At 50.8% G+C, this 15,450-nt stretch overlaps 2 protein-coding genes across 6 annotated transcripts in view; one reads left to right on the top strand and one right to left on the bottom strand.

Annotated features, from left to right (window-relative positions):
• cmss1 (cms1 ribosomal small subunit homolog) overlaps positions 1 to 15,450 on the bottom strand; it is a 74,625-nt gene that overhangs the window by 34,055 nt on the left and 25,120 nt on the right. The gene's annotated exons all lie outside the window — the stretch shown is intronic.
• filip1l (filamin A interacting protein 1-like) overlaps positions 1 to 15,450 on the top strand; it is a 56,726-nt gene that overhangs the window by 24,841 nt on the left and 16,435 nt on the right. The gene's annotated exons all lie outside the window — the stretch shown is intronic.

Raw genomic sequence — 15,450 nt, 5'->3', positions numbered from 1 at the left:
GTGTGTGTGTGTGTGTGTGTGTGTGTGTGTGTGTGTCTGTGTGTGTGTCTGTGTGTGTCTGTGTGTGTGCGTGTGTCTGTGTGTGTGTGTGAGTGTGTGTGTGTGTGCGTGTGTCTGTGTGCATGTCTGTGTGCGTGTGTCTGTGTGTGTCTGTGTGCGTGTGTGTGTGCGTGTGTCTGTGTGTGTCTGTGTGCGTGTGTCTGTGTGTGTGTGAGGACTGGGAGGATTCCAGAGTGAGGACATCACTGCTGACACGCTAATTACCGAGAACTCCCTCCTCCTCAGATAAGCGTAGAGAGCACTAATCTGCACAGATCCCCTCGTGGCTGGCCTGGGGATCTAACACACACTCGGCGAGGCTACACATCAATACTAACGTCAGGCTGTGAGGAAACGCTCTGCCGTTTCTCAGAGACGGGAGCGAGGCATGACAGGGTCACCACCCCCCCCACACCCCCCCCCCCCCCCCCCCCCCCCCCGTCGCCGGGAATCCTGACTATTATTCGGGAAAGGAAGCCTCTTCTGACACCCCAGCCAACAAATTCTCTTGTGCAGCTCCCTGACCTCTGACCTCTGTGAAAAGGCCACACCGATAGAGCAAAAATCACACCTGTGTCCTGTGAAGGGCTGGACGCGTGATGTCAGAGATACGTGCAGGCTAGCACTTCGTCTGCACCAGTGACCGTCTGTTCATGACAGCGGTGAATGCCACACTGTGGGCCTGTAGTTCAACTGCAACGCACAACTTGCTTTAGGGCCAGGTGGCCTTTTTCGCATGGCTGGTACTAGTCCCATACGCTAGTAAGGTATACATAGGAACAGGCCATACCTCTAACATTACAGGTCCAGTGATGGCACCCACGCAACTGCCTTGCAGTTATAGATATTTTTATAAACTTACTTTCTTTCTCCATTATTTCATAGTTTGGAATACAAAATTGTAACTGTCATTCCCATTGTGACTGGAGCACTAGCTAGCTCTGCGGCTGGCGCACCCTGGTGAACAGGGCAGCAGGCCTTTCCTAAACAGGCCTGTTCCAGCTGTATTGCTCTTCATCTCCATTCCGGTAACCCCCACCCGTCTCCTCCATACCACAGTACGACTCTCATCCACGTTACAAGCAGAAGAGTGCGCAAACACTCACATCACACAAGGAAGTGCCCCCACTGACATAATAAATGGCAACCGGAAATGAAGCAAACAGAGACAAACCGTTAGAAGAAAAACAGCCCCGCCGGGAACACTCTCCACGGAGCGGACGGGAGTTTTATGTTTGAAAGGCACTGCTTGTTCTGTAGGGGCAGCGAGGCATCCCTGCTGCTGAGGTCACCAATCACAGGAATGTGATAAATTCAGCGGCTCAGTCTAAATACGCGGACAGCACAGACCGCTCATCACTCCGCCTCCCCAAAACAAACCTCGCACACGTTTAATGGCGTCAAGACATTCTTTCGTCCTTAACCATCCATACCGTCTTATACCATCTATACTGTTTGCGGGCAGAACTCGACTGAGAATTTCTGGATTTGACAGACAACAACCCCCCCCCCCAACCCCCCAAACCGTAAGCATGTGAAATTACTCAAGTGTAAGCTACGTCAGCTGTTCCTATGTTTGACTGTTGCTGTGACCGGGGGAATTTATCCACACCTCCGTCAAAAAAAACCAAAACAAGAACTGAAACCCAAACTGTGAACAACAGGAATTTCCCCAGCAATGGCTCGAAACAAGAGACTCGACCACACACACACACACACACACACACACACACTCTCACTCACACACAGAAACACTCACACACACACACTGTTATTCGAGGATGAACGTTCTTCACTCGGAGCATATCCCACAGCTTTCACGATCAGTAAAACACCATCAGTGCAGCAGTCTCAGTCAGTGGCCGTCAATCATAACCATAACAGTAAAAGCGCAAACTGTGCAAAAGCAATGAGACTTACTGTAGAACCGCTGCCGCACAAAGCGCAAACTGCAAAAACAGGGTTCCCACTCTTTTTACAAAATACATTTCCAGGACTACTCAACGACATTTTCCATGACTCGAAAACATGAAACACTGACAAAACTAGCCCAAAGCTGGTAATGGTCCACCGGGGGGGATGGAAATATGCAATCTCAGCTCTAAAAATACTGTTTAATAAACTGCTTAGCCCAGCCTACAATTTTCCTGGACCTCACAAATATTTCCAGGACATTTTGTCAATTTTCAAATTTTTCCAGGTGTTTTCCAGGATGGAGTGGGAACCCTGTATAATGAGTCTGTGCAGGGGGGATTCTACAGTAAAAGTACAAGATGCTGTAATGAGTCTGTGCAGGGGGGATTCTACAGTAAAAGTACAAGATGCTGTAATGAGTCTGTGCAGCAGGGATTCTACAGTAAAAGTACAAGATGCTGTAATGAGTCTGTGCAGCAGGGATTCTACAGTAAAAGTACAAGATGCTGTAATGACTCTGTGCAGCAGGGATTCTACAGTAAAAGTACAAGATGCTGTAATGAGTCTGTGCAACAGGGATTCTACAGTAAAAGCACAAAGTGCTGTAATGAGTCTGTGCAACAGTGATTCTACAGTAAAAGCACAAAGTGCTGTAATGAGTCTGTGCAACAGGGATTCTACAGTAAAAGCACAAAGTGCTGTAATGAGTCTGTGCAGCAGGGATTCTACAGTAAAAGCTTAAAGTGCTGTAATGAGTCTGTGCAACAGTGATTCTACAGTAAAAGCACAAAGTGCTGTAATGAGTCTGTGCAACAGGGATTCTACAGTAAAAGCTTAAAGTGCTGTAATGACTCTGTGCAACAGGGATTCTACAGTAAAAGCACAAAGTGCTGTAATGAGTCTGTGCAGCATGGATTCTACAGTAAAAGCACAAAGTGCTGTAATGAGTCTGTGCAACAGGGATTCCAAAGGGCTGAAAAGAGCTGCTGGAAGGAGTCTGTGTGGCTGGACACCGCACTGAGTAATGCGATTACATGTCTCTGACAGAATGCAGATTAGCCACTCAAACCACACAGAGCATTCTTACGGCCTCAATTTTTATTGCTCAACTTTTATAAGGAAGAAGACTTGTAAGGAATACCCAAGGACTTAATACATTTTATATGTATCCCTGACAATGCCGAGGGTGCCGTCAGACAATGTTTACCTGAAGACTTGAGCGGAGAGATCCTTCCTGAATATCTGAGAGAGGCTGAGATCACATTGAGAACAGTCTCATTTATTTGAAAATGTGTTTCTGAAGGCCCGTCATCTGGCTGGCAGCTCTTGGATCTGCACACAGACCTGCTCACCACGTACACCGGCAGCTCTTGGATCTGCACACAGACCTGTTCACCACGTACACCGGCAGCTCTTGGATCTGCACACAGACCTGTTCACCACGTACACCGGCAGCTCTTGGATCTGCACACAGACCTGTTCACCACGTACACCGGCAGCTCTTGGATCTGCACACAGACCTGTTCACCACGTACACCGGCAGCTCTTGCACATACACTCATCTGGAACATCTGGATTTCCAGGCTGAAGAGGGAACTGCATGCCATTCTCATTGGAGGATGTGTATATCCTGAGGGAAATCTGCTCAGTATCCTCACCCCTCATTGGAGGATGTGCACCCTTAGAGAGAAAGAATCTGAAAGACAGTGCATCATGTGCTGACCCACAATGCATTGCTCATGGTCATGACATGGGAAAACTTCCAACTTCCTGCATCTCACACCAAACCACGACATCACCACATCTCACACCAAACCACAGACTCACATTAAACCACGACATCACCACATCTCACACCAAACCACAGACTCACATTAAACCACCACATCACCACATCTCACACCAAACCACAAACTCACATTAAACCACAACCTCACCACATCTCACACCAAACCACAAACTCACATCAAACCACGACATCACCACATCTCACACCAAACCACGACCTCACCACATCTCACACCAAACCACAGACTCACATTAAACCATGACATCACCACATCGCACATTAAACCACGACATCACCACATCTCACACCAAACCACAAACTCACATCAAACCACGACATCACCACATCTCACACCAAACCACCACATCACCACATCTCACACCAAACCATAACCTCCTCTCACATCAAACCACGACCTCACCACATGTCCACAGACCATATTTCTCACCCAGACAGTACACACATACTGTGCCAGCCAGGCTGCAGAGGATGGGAACCAACTTGTGGAAAAAAAGATTTGCATGAAAAAAGAAAAACTCTGCGGGACACATTCGCCAACACAGATCGACTTTCCCATTTATCCTCCTGGACAGCCGTGAGGGTGGCTGCTTCCCTGAATCTACGCCTTGGCAGAACACAGGGAAGGAAACGTGTTCTTTGTCTCGGTAACACAAGAGGAAGTGCTGGTGTGAACAGGAAATGGGCGCTAGGCTAAACACCCAAATCCCCTGGCCCGGGCTCACGTTCTAGCTGGCCCCGAATGAACCACGTCTGCTGACCACGCCGAGGACGGTGACGTTCCTGGCCCCTCAAGGGCAGGAAACGCATTTGCGGAATTGGCAGCCGAGGACACAGTGCTGAGCCCCGGCCCGAAGGATTGACGCAGTTATGAGGAAACCACAGCCGCCTCGGATACACACAAACCTCGGTATGAGCACACCTCAATGTTAGTGTGTGACACAGACTAGCACGTACTGCAGAATGGCACGGCCTGCTAAGGCAAGTGGGGGGGGGGGGAAACAGAAACACAATAGCATCATGGGAATGATGGTCCTTGGCCGTACTGACCGTGGTCTCCGATTTCTACAGTGAACGATGCTCTTGTTGAGCGCAGTAAAAGTGCTTGCTAAGCGAGGTGGATTCTTATGGCTTCTGTGCTGCTCAAATACCTCTGCAGGGCTCCAGGGTACAAGCTCATCTCCTGCCCAAACAAGTGAAAGGTCCATACAGGCTCAGTACAGCCAGCTCAGTCCACCAGGAAATCTTAGCAGAAAATCTGGTTGCCTCTGCCAGGAAGGCAAGAGTCTTGATCATAGGTAGATCACAAACAATTTTAATATTATATGAAATTCGGTTATTTATGTCTGTGATTAACACTGCGGAAGAAAAAGGACTTGTCCATAAATAACACAAGAGCTGCACAGTCATCCAACTGGTCACCAAACAGTGAAGTCTAACAGAAGCAGGTCCATTACATTGAGGTCCACTCTGACTCCGTCCTGCAGAAGCAGGGCGGCTCTGACTCCGTCCTGCAGAAGCAGGGCGGCTCTGACTCCGTCCTGCAGAAGCTGGGCCGCTCTGACTCCGTCCAGCAGGGGGCGATGCGGTCATCTCACACGCCCCACGGCAGCGTGGGTGGAGACACACGGCTTCTGCAGCCAGTCCTGGTTTTAACGATTCTGCGTAGACAGCCAAGCCTTAATAACCTCTGACGACCATCAGGAAGCAGCAGAGGTGGGAACCGTTAATTAGGAGTGTTTATGAGGAGGCCACACGGCTTGCTCGTTTAGTTTTCCTTGACGACACACGTTTTTATTTATTTTTATTTTGCTTTCCCTCTTTCTCCCAATTTGGTTGCCAATTGTACCCTATCTATACCAATTACCCATGTTACCAAGGATACACCGCACACATACGACCACGTCCCCCCCCGGCAGCGCGGATGGATCTAACGATCTGGAGAGCGACAGTCCTGTCGCAACACGGCGGCACTCTGACGACAAACGGCTGATGCAGGCGGCGGCCATCTTGTGTTAGTTTTCTGGTTTTGGTGTGGATGTGGCCCTCAGCTTGGCAATGCCACTCTAACGCTGCCCCCGGTGGCGGGACCCCGGTGGCGGGACCCCGGCTGTTTCTGTGCAGCCATAGAGCCCAAGAACAGCAGCAGGAACAGAGCTGGGGGAGCAGAGGTCTGAACTGAAAGCGCCGACAGGCAGGATGGGGACTGGTGCCAGTTTCGTGAGACTGCTGTCAGACCCGATACAGCGGGAGGGGAGCTATAAGGACCAGCTGTTTGGCATGAGACAGCAGGGGGGGGGGGGGGGGGTGGGGGCATTATGGCTCACACCCATTTGGGCTGTAACAGGACGCTACTGCCACTGGAGAACGGGGAAAACCCAAAACCACTTTATCATTCCATCACCCTTCCAGGACCTGCACTGTGGAGAGATGCCAAAGGCGCCAGGTCCTGGAAATGAACATTTTAGCATGTTCACGGCAAGTAAAGTCACCATGACAAGACCAACATAACTTTTACTTCCTCACATTTTTTCAGTGAAAGGCCAAATATTCTATATGTATATATTTTTTCCTTCACTTCACGAGTGGCAACACAACCCCGTGATTGGACAACTTCACGTTGACAACACAACTCCATGTGATTGGTAAATACAGGGGATGGCCAACCATGTTTTCTTGATAGAATAACTTGAGTTTGCATTGTGATTGAGATAGATTTTCACTGAATTCATTTTTCTGCATTTTATCTTGCTTCAGGGAAGTACTGAAAGTAAATTAAACTTCCTAATACCATGGCATCCAAACCAAAAATGCATTTCATAATCAGCCAGAACATGTTTAGTCTACCTCAGAGTCATGACAGGAAATGGATTTATCCTCTATACTTGGATCACGAAGAGGTCAAGTTATACAGGAAGTGCTTACAATACGGATATAACGTAATCCGGAAAGGAATGTTTCTTTCAAACGCAGCCAGCAGACTGGGGACAGAGGAGCGAAACCAAACAATGTAATTTACAGGCCCTCCAAGAGACAAATACGGGAATGTGATTCAAATCATATTCATAAGTCTGGCATAACATACTGCCCCTGATCAGCCCCCTCACTGTCTAAAATGGATTAAAATTCTGAAATGTAATGCCCCATGATCGAATTCCTCACAAGTCTGCCCCCATTATTACAGACGGATCTCTAAGTGTCCGTGAAGCTCTGGGTGAATGCACTGGGGTGAGAGAGAGAGAGAGAGTGAGAGAGAGAGAGAGAGAGTGAGAGAGAGAGAGAGAGAGAGAGAGAGAGAGAGAGAGAGAGAGAGTGAGAGTGTGTGCGAGAGAGAGAGAGAGAGTGAGAGTGAGATAGAGAGAGAATGAGAGATCGAGAGAGAGAGAGATCGAGAGTGAGAGTGAGAGAGAGTGAGAGAGAGAGAGAGAGAGATCGAGAGTGAGAGTGAGAGAGAGTGAGAGAGAGAGAGTAAGAGAGAGAGAGATCGAGAGAGAGAGTAAGAGTGAGAGAGTGAGCGAGAGAGAGATCGAGAGAGAGAATAAGAGTGAGAGAGTGAGATTGAGAGAGAGAGAGTAAGAGTGAAAGTGAGAGAGAGAGAGAGAGGGAGAGAGGGAGAGGGAGAGAGAGAGAGGGAGAGAGAGAGTGAGTGTGAGTGTGAGTGTGAGAGAGAGTGAGTGAGTGAGAGTGAGATTGAGAGAGAGAGAGAGTAAGAGTGAGAGAGTGAGCGAGAGAGAGAGAGAGAGAGAGATCGAGAGAGAGAGTAAGAGAGTGAGTGTGAGTGTGAGAGAGAGTGAGAGAGAGAGTGAGAGTGAGCGAGAGAGAGAGAGAGTGAGCGAGGGAGAGAGATAGAGGGAGAGAGGGAGAGAGAGCTGGAAGTCATCAATGTCAGAAAGAAGACGAGTCTTTGGCACCAGGTCCTTATCAGGAGGGCTGGATCATAGCCCGGTAGTTAAATTGGGGGAATCCAGAACGGTCAGTCAGTTACGCCCGTCCAGACGGCCAAAAACCAGCTTCTTTTTTTGAAGGTGATTTCCTGGTGGTGCTGAGAGACGGTGCTCATTAGCACCACTGTGGCTGGCTCCACTGTAGGTCATTCAGACCTGTTTTCAATGTAAAGCCAATGGTACAATTGTGGTAAAAAAACAAAAAAACACAAGAAAATGTCGTCACAATCAGTACAAAAGTTGTTGTGTTATTTGGACAATACTGCAGCACTTTTCCGGCGAATCAGGGACAGTTTATGTCACTCTCTCTCACACGCTTAGTGTACAAAATGGCGGCGCCGGTAAACTTGACTCTGCAGGTTGCACAACGCTTTTCACAAGCCCACGGGCAGTCAGTGGGCGACAGTAGTCACATAGTTAGTCCATATTTTTCTACAGTCTCTCTTTCTTTCTCCCCACCCTACTCCTCTGCTATCCCCCTCTTTGGTGGGACAGGAAAATGAGTGAGACTCCCTCTTTTGCCCCAAGCAACCAACAAGTCATTTGCACTCACTGCAGCCCGTGTAATCTGAAATTTCATTTCCTTCCACAAACAACTCCGTAGGATTATGAAGCTGGAAAGAAAATAACCCAGTAACCAGTGTTGGTAGGCCTACATTGAATCACATCCAATGCTTCAAACTTCTCTCGGACATGAAAAATAAGCACAAACATGCAACTGAGAATCTCGACTGAGAATCTGAGAAACTTTACGAGTGAAGAAAGTGAAGGTTTAATTTCTCTGGTACACACTCGGCCACGGAGAATGGCCAGCTGACACAAAGCTGTTATCCTGGTCAAGGACCAAAATGTCCATCAGCACCACAGCTGTTCGTAGTGTGGGATCGAAAATTGATTTCCAATTTAGTTATGCGCCGGGGCCACCTCCATTTATGTAGACAACATCCGACAGAGAAAAGAATTAGGCTGCTGTAGACTCACTCGTTTGGAGTCTAACCAACTTGGATGGGAGACGATGCAAGAAAAAAAAGCGTTTCAGTATTTCCCATGATGCTTTGCAACCTTGTTGTGTGGGATAAGTGTACAGGAAGTGGAGAGTGACAGGCGGGAAACGAGGGGGGGGGGTAAGTGGGAAAGAGATCGTAACATCTGAACGGCATGAAAGAATGCCTTGGACGGCCATTTCCCTGGCGGGATAGCCCCTGGCCAATAGGAATTGAGCGTCTGCAGTGAACAGAAACGGCGCGATGACACGGCGCTCCCTGCTCAGAGGGCGAAGGTCACCGTGCGCCGGGGAGAGGGGGCCGCCGGGGAGAGGAGGCTGGGGAGAGGGGGGTAGAGGGGGCTGTGCGCTGGGTAGAGGAGGCTGGGCGCTGGGTAGAGGGGGCTGGGTAGAGGGGGCCGGGCGCTGGGTAGAGGGGGCTGGGTAGAGGGGGCTGGGGAGAGGGGGCTGGGCGCTGGGTAGAGGGTGCTGGGTAGAGGGTGCTGGGTAGAGGGTGCTGGGTAGAGGGTGCTGGGTAGAGGGGTCTGGGGGCTGGGTAGAGGAGGCTGTGCGCTGGGTAGAGGGCGGCCGGGCGCTGGGTAGAGGGGGGGAGAGGGCGCTGGGTAGAGGGGGGGAGAGGGCGCTGGGTAGAGGGGGGGAGAGGGGGGCCTCCGGCAGGTTAGAGCAGGAGGAGCGGAGGATTAAAGAGTGCTGGCGTCCTGCCAGGCCCCCGATCTCTCGTCTCATTTCGAGTGCAGCATGACCTCATCCCGCAAGCGCAGGCATTAATAAAACTAACATGACATCATCCTCCAACAGTCAGTACATTCTCACAAATCTCTGAGATTACTCAGAAAAGCACACACACTCGCGCACACACGCTCACACGCAAGCACACACACGCGCACACACCGACACACACGCACACACACCGACACATGCGCACACACACCGACACACATGCGCACACACTTGTAACATTCTAACAAATGTCTGAGACTACTCAGAAAAGCACACACACACACACACACACACACAGTACAGCCTTGCATAATACAGCATAACAGCGCTTACATAAGTGCACTTGCACTTTGAAGCTTTCAAGTCCAAATCCCAGGTGGAAGGCTGTAGCTGAGGGTAAATAAATGACCAGTACAGAAGGTGTGGAATGTACCTCCAGTAAAGACGGACACCATGTACAATGTCCACCGACTAAGAAGCAACTGAACATTCCTGCAACAGGGTCCAGACCCGTCTTTGTAAACAAATTTTCCCCTTCTCTGTGCTGCACGATAACCCCAACCGTCAATTCTGTGGTCAGAGGGCGGAGTCAGGGCTAGATGATGACATCATCGAGCAGCATTACATCACCGTCTCCCAGGAGGGAGCGGGGGTGTGACAGAGGCTCTCTGACTCCCCGCCAAACCCCCCTCCCCCCCCTCCCCCTCCCCCTCCCCCTCCCCCTCCCCCTCCCCCTCCCCCTCCCCCTCCCCCGCTACTTTATCAATAACAGAGCACCAAATGGCAGGCCCCGCCAGCCCGCGCGGTTCGTCATGGCGACGGGCCGCGGGCTCACTTCGAGCGTATCGCTGAGAGGAACGACGGCCGGGAGAGTAACGGCCCTTTAACGACGTGAAACAGCCCCTCGGATGGGAAGAGGAACAGTTCGTCGGACATCCGAAATGTCCCCTGAGTGCAACCGTCCCCCGTTTCTGCTCCAGGACGGGACGATCCTGTCCAAATTCCCAAGCTCTCTCGTCCCGCCCTCCCTGGCCCGCTCCCACCGCTCCAGACGGCAAAAAATTAGTCTCAGTAAACGATAAACGATAAACGAATGCAGCGCGACCGTACACTGGCACTCGCAGGAATGGCAAGCGCGATGCTCGGGTGACCCAGCCCTGGCGGCGGCCATTTTGTCTCGCAGGTTTTGGCGGAGTTCAGAGCCGCCATTTCATCTGTGCGCCAGTCCGCGCCGACCCTTTGAAGTGCAGGAATGATAATCGCGCGGTTCTGCCTCCTCCGCCGCTGAGCTCACTGGGCCGGAACGCCTCGCGCCGCCCCGTGTTTCGGGCGTGGCCCCGTGCGCAGCCCCCCCCCCCCCCCCCCCGACACGCCTGCGCGGCGGGGGAACGACCAGGTGGGGAACGCAGAGCTCACAATTCCCCAAAAAAATGCTTCAAATAGGAGGAGGCCGGCAGAGGAGGAGGACACGGTTGTCAAGCGTTGGGACGCCCCGGCCCACGTACCTGGCGCAGAGCTGCCAGAGCAGCGGACGACAGCGCAGAACACATACAAACGTAGAGACATGAGAGACGTGGATTCCTTCTGATTGTCCTGGAAATACTGATTCTCAGACTCCTGAACTCCTGAGGTGGAGAACCTGGGCCCGTCCCAAGCAGGAACGTGTAAAGAGCTTTTCCTCCGACAGCTGTCGGCAGGAGAGAAATTTCCGGAACACGGGCCAAACGGCGAGGCCCTGAGAGGCACCGAAGACAAAATTTCCTGATTAATCAGGAAACGTCCAATAATAGTTTCTGCTCGCCCGCTTGTGTAGGCTCGGAGCTCAGAGCGAGTCTCCAGTAGCAGGATAAACGCGCGGGACGCCAAATAAACGCGCGGCTTCACCGTGACGGGTGGAGCCGCTCCTGACAGTCCGCCCGGGTTCTGCGAGCCCGCTGGGACGGAAAAGCCTCCGTCCGACAGGCTCACCTGTCAGCCGAGCTGGATTACTGCCGCTCATTTTCAGAGGTGGGAGAGCTGTAAAACATTATAGAAAAGGGTTACATTCTCTGCGTTAACACTTTTTTTTTTTTTGCAGCCGCCCGCCATTTTAAGGGCAGCCTGTAGTGTAGTGGTCGGTGGTTCTAATCCCAGTGCAGCCACAATAAGATCTGCACAGCCGTTGGGCCCTTGAGCAAGGCCCTTAACCCTGCATTGCTCCAGGGGAGGATTGTCTCCTGCTTAGTCAAATCAACTGTACATCGCTCTGGATAAGAGCATCTGCCAAATGCCGTTAATGTAATGTCACTTGAGACTCAGTCAATCTGTCAGGTGTTTCCAGAAAGTTCCAATGGAAAAGGCAGGACTTCCAGAAAGGAGAGTGGCCGAGTGGAAGAGCAGCTTTGGGAGCGATATGGGTGGAGCTCCCCGCGGCTTCACTGATTACTGACCTCACTATTTGGATCTGTACATTTGGGTCGGTCCACCTCACTGTGTGAGTGTGTCTTCTGCCTCTAGACATCTTAAATTCCTGCAAAAGTCCCCGTGATTCAGCTCTCCACTGAAACAGGCAGAAGCTGTTACGCAAGGAGCCCTTCGCCCGCTGGCGTTGAGCAGGACAGACTGAGGTCTCTGTGCGGGGGAGGCTGCATGAGGCTACCACTCGCTGTGAATCATGAACACTTGTGTACAGATTACAGACACCATGTTATCAAGACCAGGGTCAGTGTTGGGGTAACATGGGTCTGTGCCGGGGTAACTATGGTCTGTGCTGGGGTAACCAGGTCTGTGCCGGGGTAACTATGGCCTGTGCTGGGGTAACTATGGTCTGTGCTGGGGTAACCTGGATCTGTGCTGGGGTAACTATGGTCTGTGCTGGGGTAACTATGGTCTGTGCCAGGGTAACTATGGTCTGTGCCGGGGTAACTATGGTCTGTGCCGGGGTAACTATGGTCTGTGCCGGGGTAACTATGGTCTGTGCCGGGGTAACTATGGTCTGTGCTGGGGTAACTATGGTCTGTGCTGGGGTAACCTGGATCTGTACTGGGGTAACTATGGTCTGTGCTGGGGTAACTATGGTCTGTGCTGGGGTAACCTGGATCTGTGCTGGGGTAACTATGGTCTGTGCTGGGGTAACTATGGTCTGTGCTGGGGTAACTATGGTCTGTGCTGGGGTAACTATGGTCTGTGCCGGGGTAACTATGGTCTGTGCCGGGGTAACTATGGTCTGTGCTGGGGTAACTATGGTCTGTACTGGGGTAACTATGGTCTGTACTGGGGTAACTATGGTCTGTGCTGGGGTAACTATGGTCTGTGCTGGGGTAACTATGGTCTGTGCTAGGGTAACCTGGATCTGTACTGGGGTAACTATGGTCTGTACTGGGGTAACTATGGTCTGTACTGGGGTAACTATGGTTTGTGCAGGGGTAACTATGGTCTGTGCCGGGGTAACTATGGTCTGTGCTGGGGTAACTATGGTCTGTGCTGGGGTAACTATGGTCTGTGCTAGGGTAACCTGGATCTGTACTGGGGTAACTATGGTCTGTGCTGGGGTAACTATGGTCTGTACTGGGGTAACTATGGTCTGTGCTGGGGTAACCTGGATCTGTACTGGGGTAACTATGGTCTGTACTGGGGTAACTATGGTCTGTACTGGGGTAACTATGGTCTGTGCCGGGGTAGCTATGGCCTGTGCTGGGGTAACTATGGTCTGTGCTGGGGTAACTATGGTCTGTGCTGGGGTAACTATGGTCTGTGCTGGGGTAACTATGGTCTGTGCTGGGGTAACCGGGATCTGTACTGGGGTAACTGGCTTCATTTCCTGTCACATGATTGTCCTTGTGGTGGCTGTAGAGGAGGGAAATCAATCTCAAAGGTCTCTACAGGAGCAGGACTGATGAGCTTGCCAAAGCGGCGTGCTGAATGATTAAATACGTTCAATGAAGCACCGCATGGCTCCGTTCAGAAGCTGGGAACGTTTCCGTGCTCAGGGTTCTCTGTTCTCATCCTGAATACTCAATCAATCAATCATTTTTTATTTGTATAGTGATTTTAACAAAGGGGCTTTGTCACAAAGCAGCTTTACAGAGAAACCGGTCCCCAAGAGTACGCCTAGGGCAACAGTGGCAAGGAAAAACTCCCTGGCTAACAGGAAGAAACCTTGAGCAGAACCTGACCCAGTGGGGGAACCCACCCGCCACTGGTTGACACCGGTTTGTTGTAAAAATAGTTGTGAATATAAACAGATGAATTATGGTACATAAATGTCCAATCCAAATGAATTAAGTCCAAGCACAGATGACTCCGAGTTCCAAGCAGAGAACTCAGGGTTCTCTGTTGTAATACTGAATGTCCAATCCAAATTAATTAAGTCCAAGCACAGATGACTCCGAATTCCAAGCAGAGAACTCAGGGTTCTCTGTTGTAATACTGAATACTGTGAGTAATTAGAGAACTGTTCTAATGCTGAATGGCAGCTGAATGAATTTAGAGACAGACACTGAAACTACATCGCTATACCCTATGACTATGAAGCTGGTGACTGTGATACCAGACCGTACTAAAACACAGGCATGCACACACCACACACACACACACACACACACACACACACACACACACACACCACACACACCACACACACACACACACACACACACCACACACACACACCACACACACACACACACACACACCACACACACACACACACACACACACACACACACACCACACACCACACACCACACACACCCACACACACCCACACACCACACACCACACACACACACACACACACACACACACACACACACCACACACACACACACACACACACACACACACACACACACAGATACAAGCACAGACACAGACACACAGACACACGCACATAGACCACATAGACAGATTCAGATCAAACACACAGACGCAGACACATGCACACACACAGATACAGGGACATAGAAACACGTGCACATAGACACAGACACAGACGCAGAGTCCCAGAGCTATAAAATTAAACACACCACTCAGCATAAAGGGAGTGAGCAGGAAAAAGGAAATGACATCACACACTAGTGGACAGTGAGACCTCGGGGTCAGTGGGGGGGGGGGGGGGGGGCAGGAAACGGGGTCAAACCTATTACCCCCTATTACCCCCTATTACCCCGTCCCTCCTGCAGCGAGGTCAGGGGGCTCGGCCCAGACACCTCCCCACCCCAGGGCCGAGAGCCACGCCCGGAGGGGCCTGCAGGTGAACCACAGCTGCAAGGGCTCATAAGGGGAAAGGTCAGCGCCATTTTCCCAAACTTCAAATCTTATCACCCGTGTTCTTTTATGGGCATACAAGTTACTAATGGACAGATAAAAACCAAACAGCTAAATGGCACTTTCTAGCAACGCGGTAAACAGCATATCATGTCACACATCTAATTTCCCGTCAAGGAAGTGTGTGTGTGTGTGTGTGTGTGTGTGTTCAATCCGTTTGAGATCCGTTGGAGATATGGCTTGTTAAAGTATGTGTGCCTGACTGAAGTGGTTTTGTGAAATCAGCCTTCAAAGTTTTTTGAGCGGTTGTTACAGTTTCACAGTTTCACCTTGAAGTGACCAAGGTATAAAAACAGGCCAATCAGCCACTGCCTTGGAGAGACTGGGGGCAGGACAATGAGCTGCATAATTACAACGCAGAGTAAAGCACCAGAAAAGAGAATCTCACTCTGACCGGTCCAGGTTGAACCCCCTGACCGTGTGGATCAAAGCAGAGAAGGAGGGGACGGTGTGGGGTTACCCAAAGAGGACCAGACCAGGCCCTCTTTCTACCTTGCATGTCTATATTCAGTCACTGCAGGGTTAAGCACCCCACACAAGACCTTCTGAGGAGCTAAAAATGTTCCGTAACTCCGCCGTACGTCTCAGTCCGGTGAGACAGCGGATGTCTGTCACCGCGGCGCGTTCGGCCGAGTCAGAGGGTAGAGAACATCTGGTTCTGCTACGGAGGGACGTCATCTGGACGTTACCAGGGGCTCGCAAAAAAGAAAAAATCT

Source organism: Conger conger, chromosome 17, assembly GCF_963514075.1.
Source record: "Conger conger chromosome 17, fConCon1.1, whole genome shotgun sequence".
NCBI lineage: Eukaryota > Metazoa > Chordata > Actinopteri > Anguilliformes > Congridae > Conger > Conger conger.
This window is presented reverse-complemented; position numbering and strand designations above follow the sequence as displayed.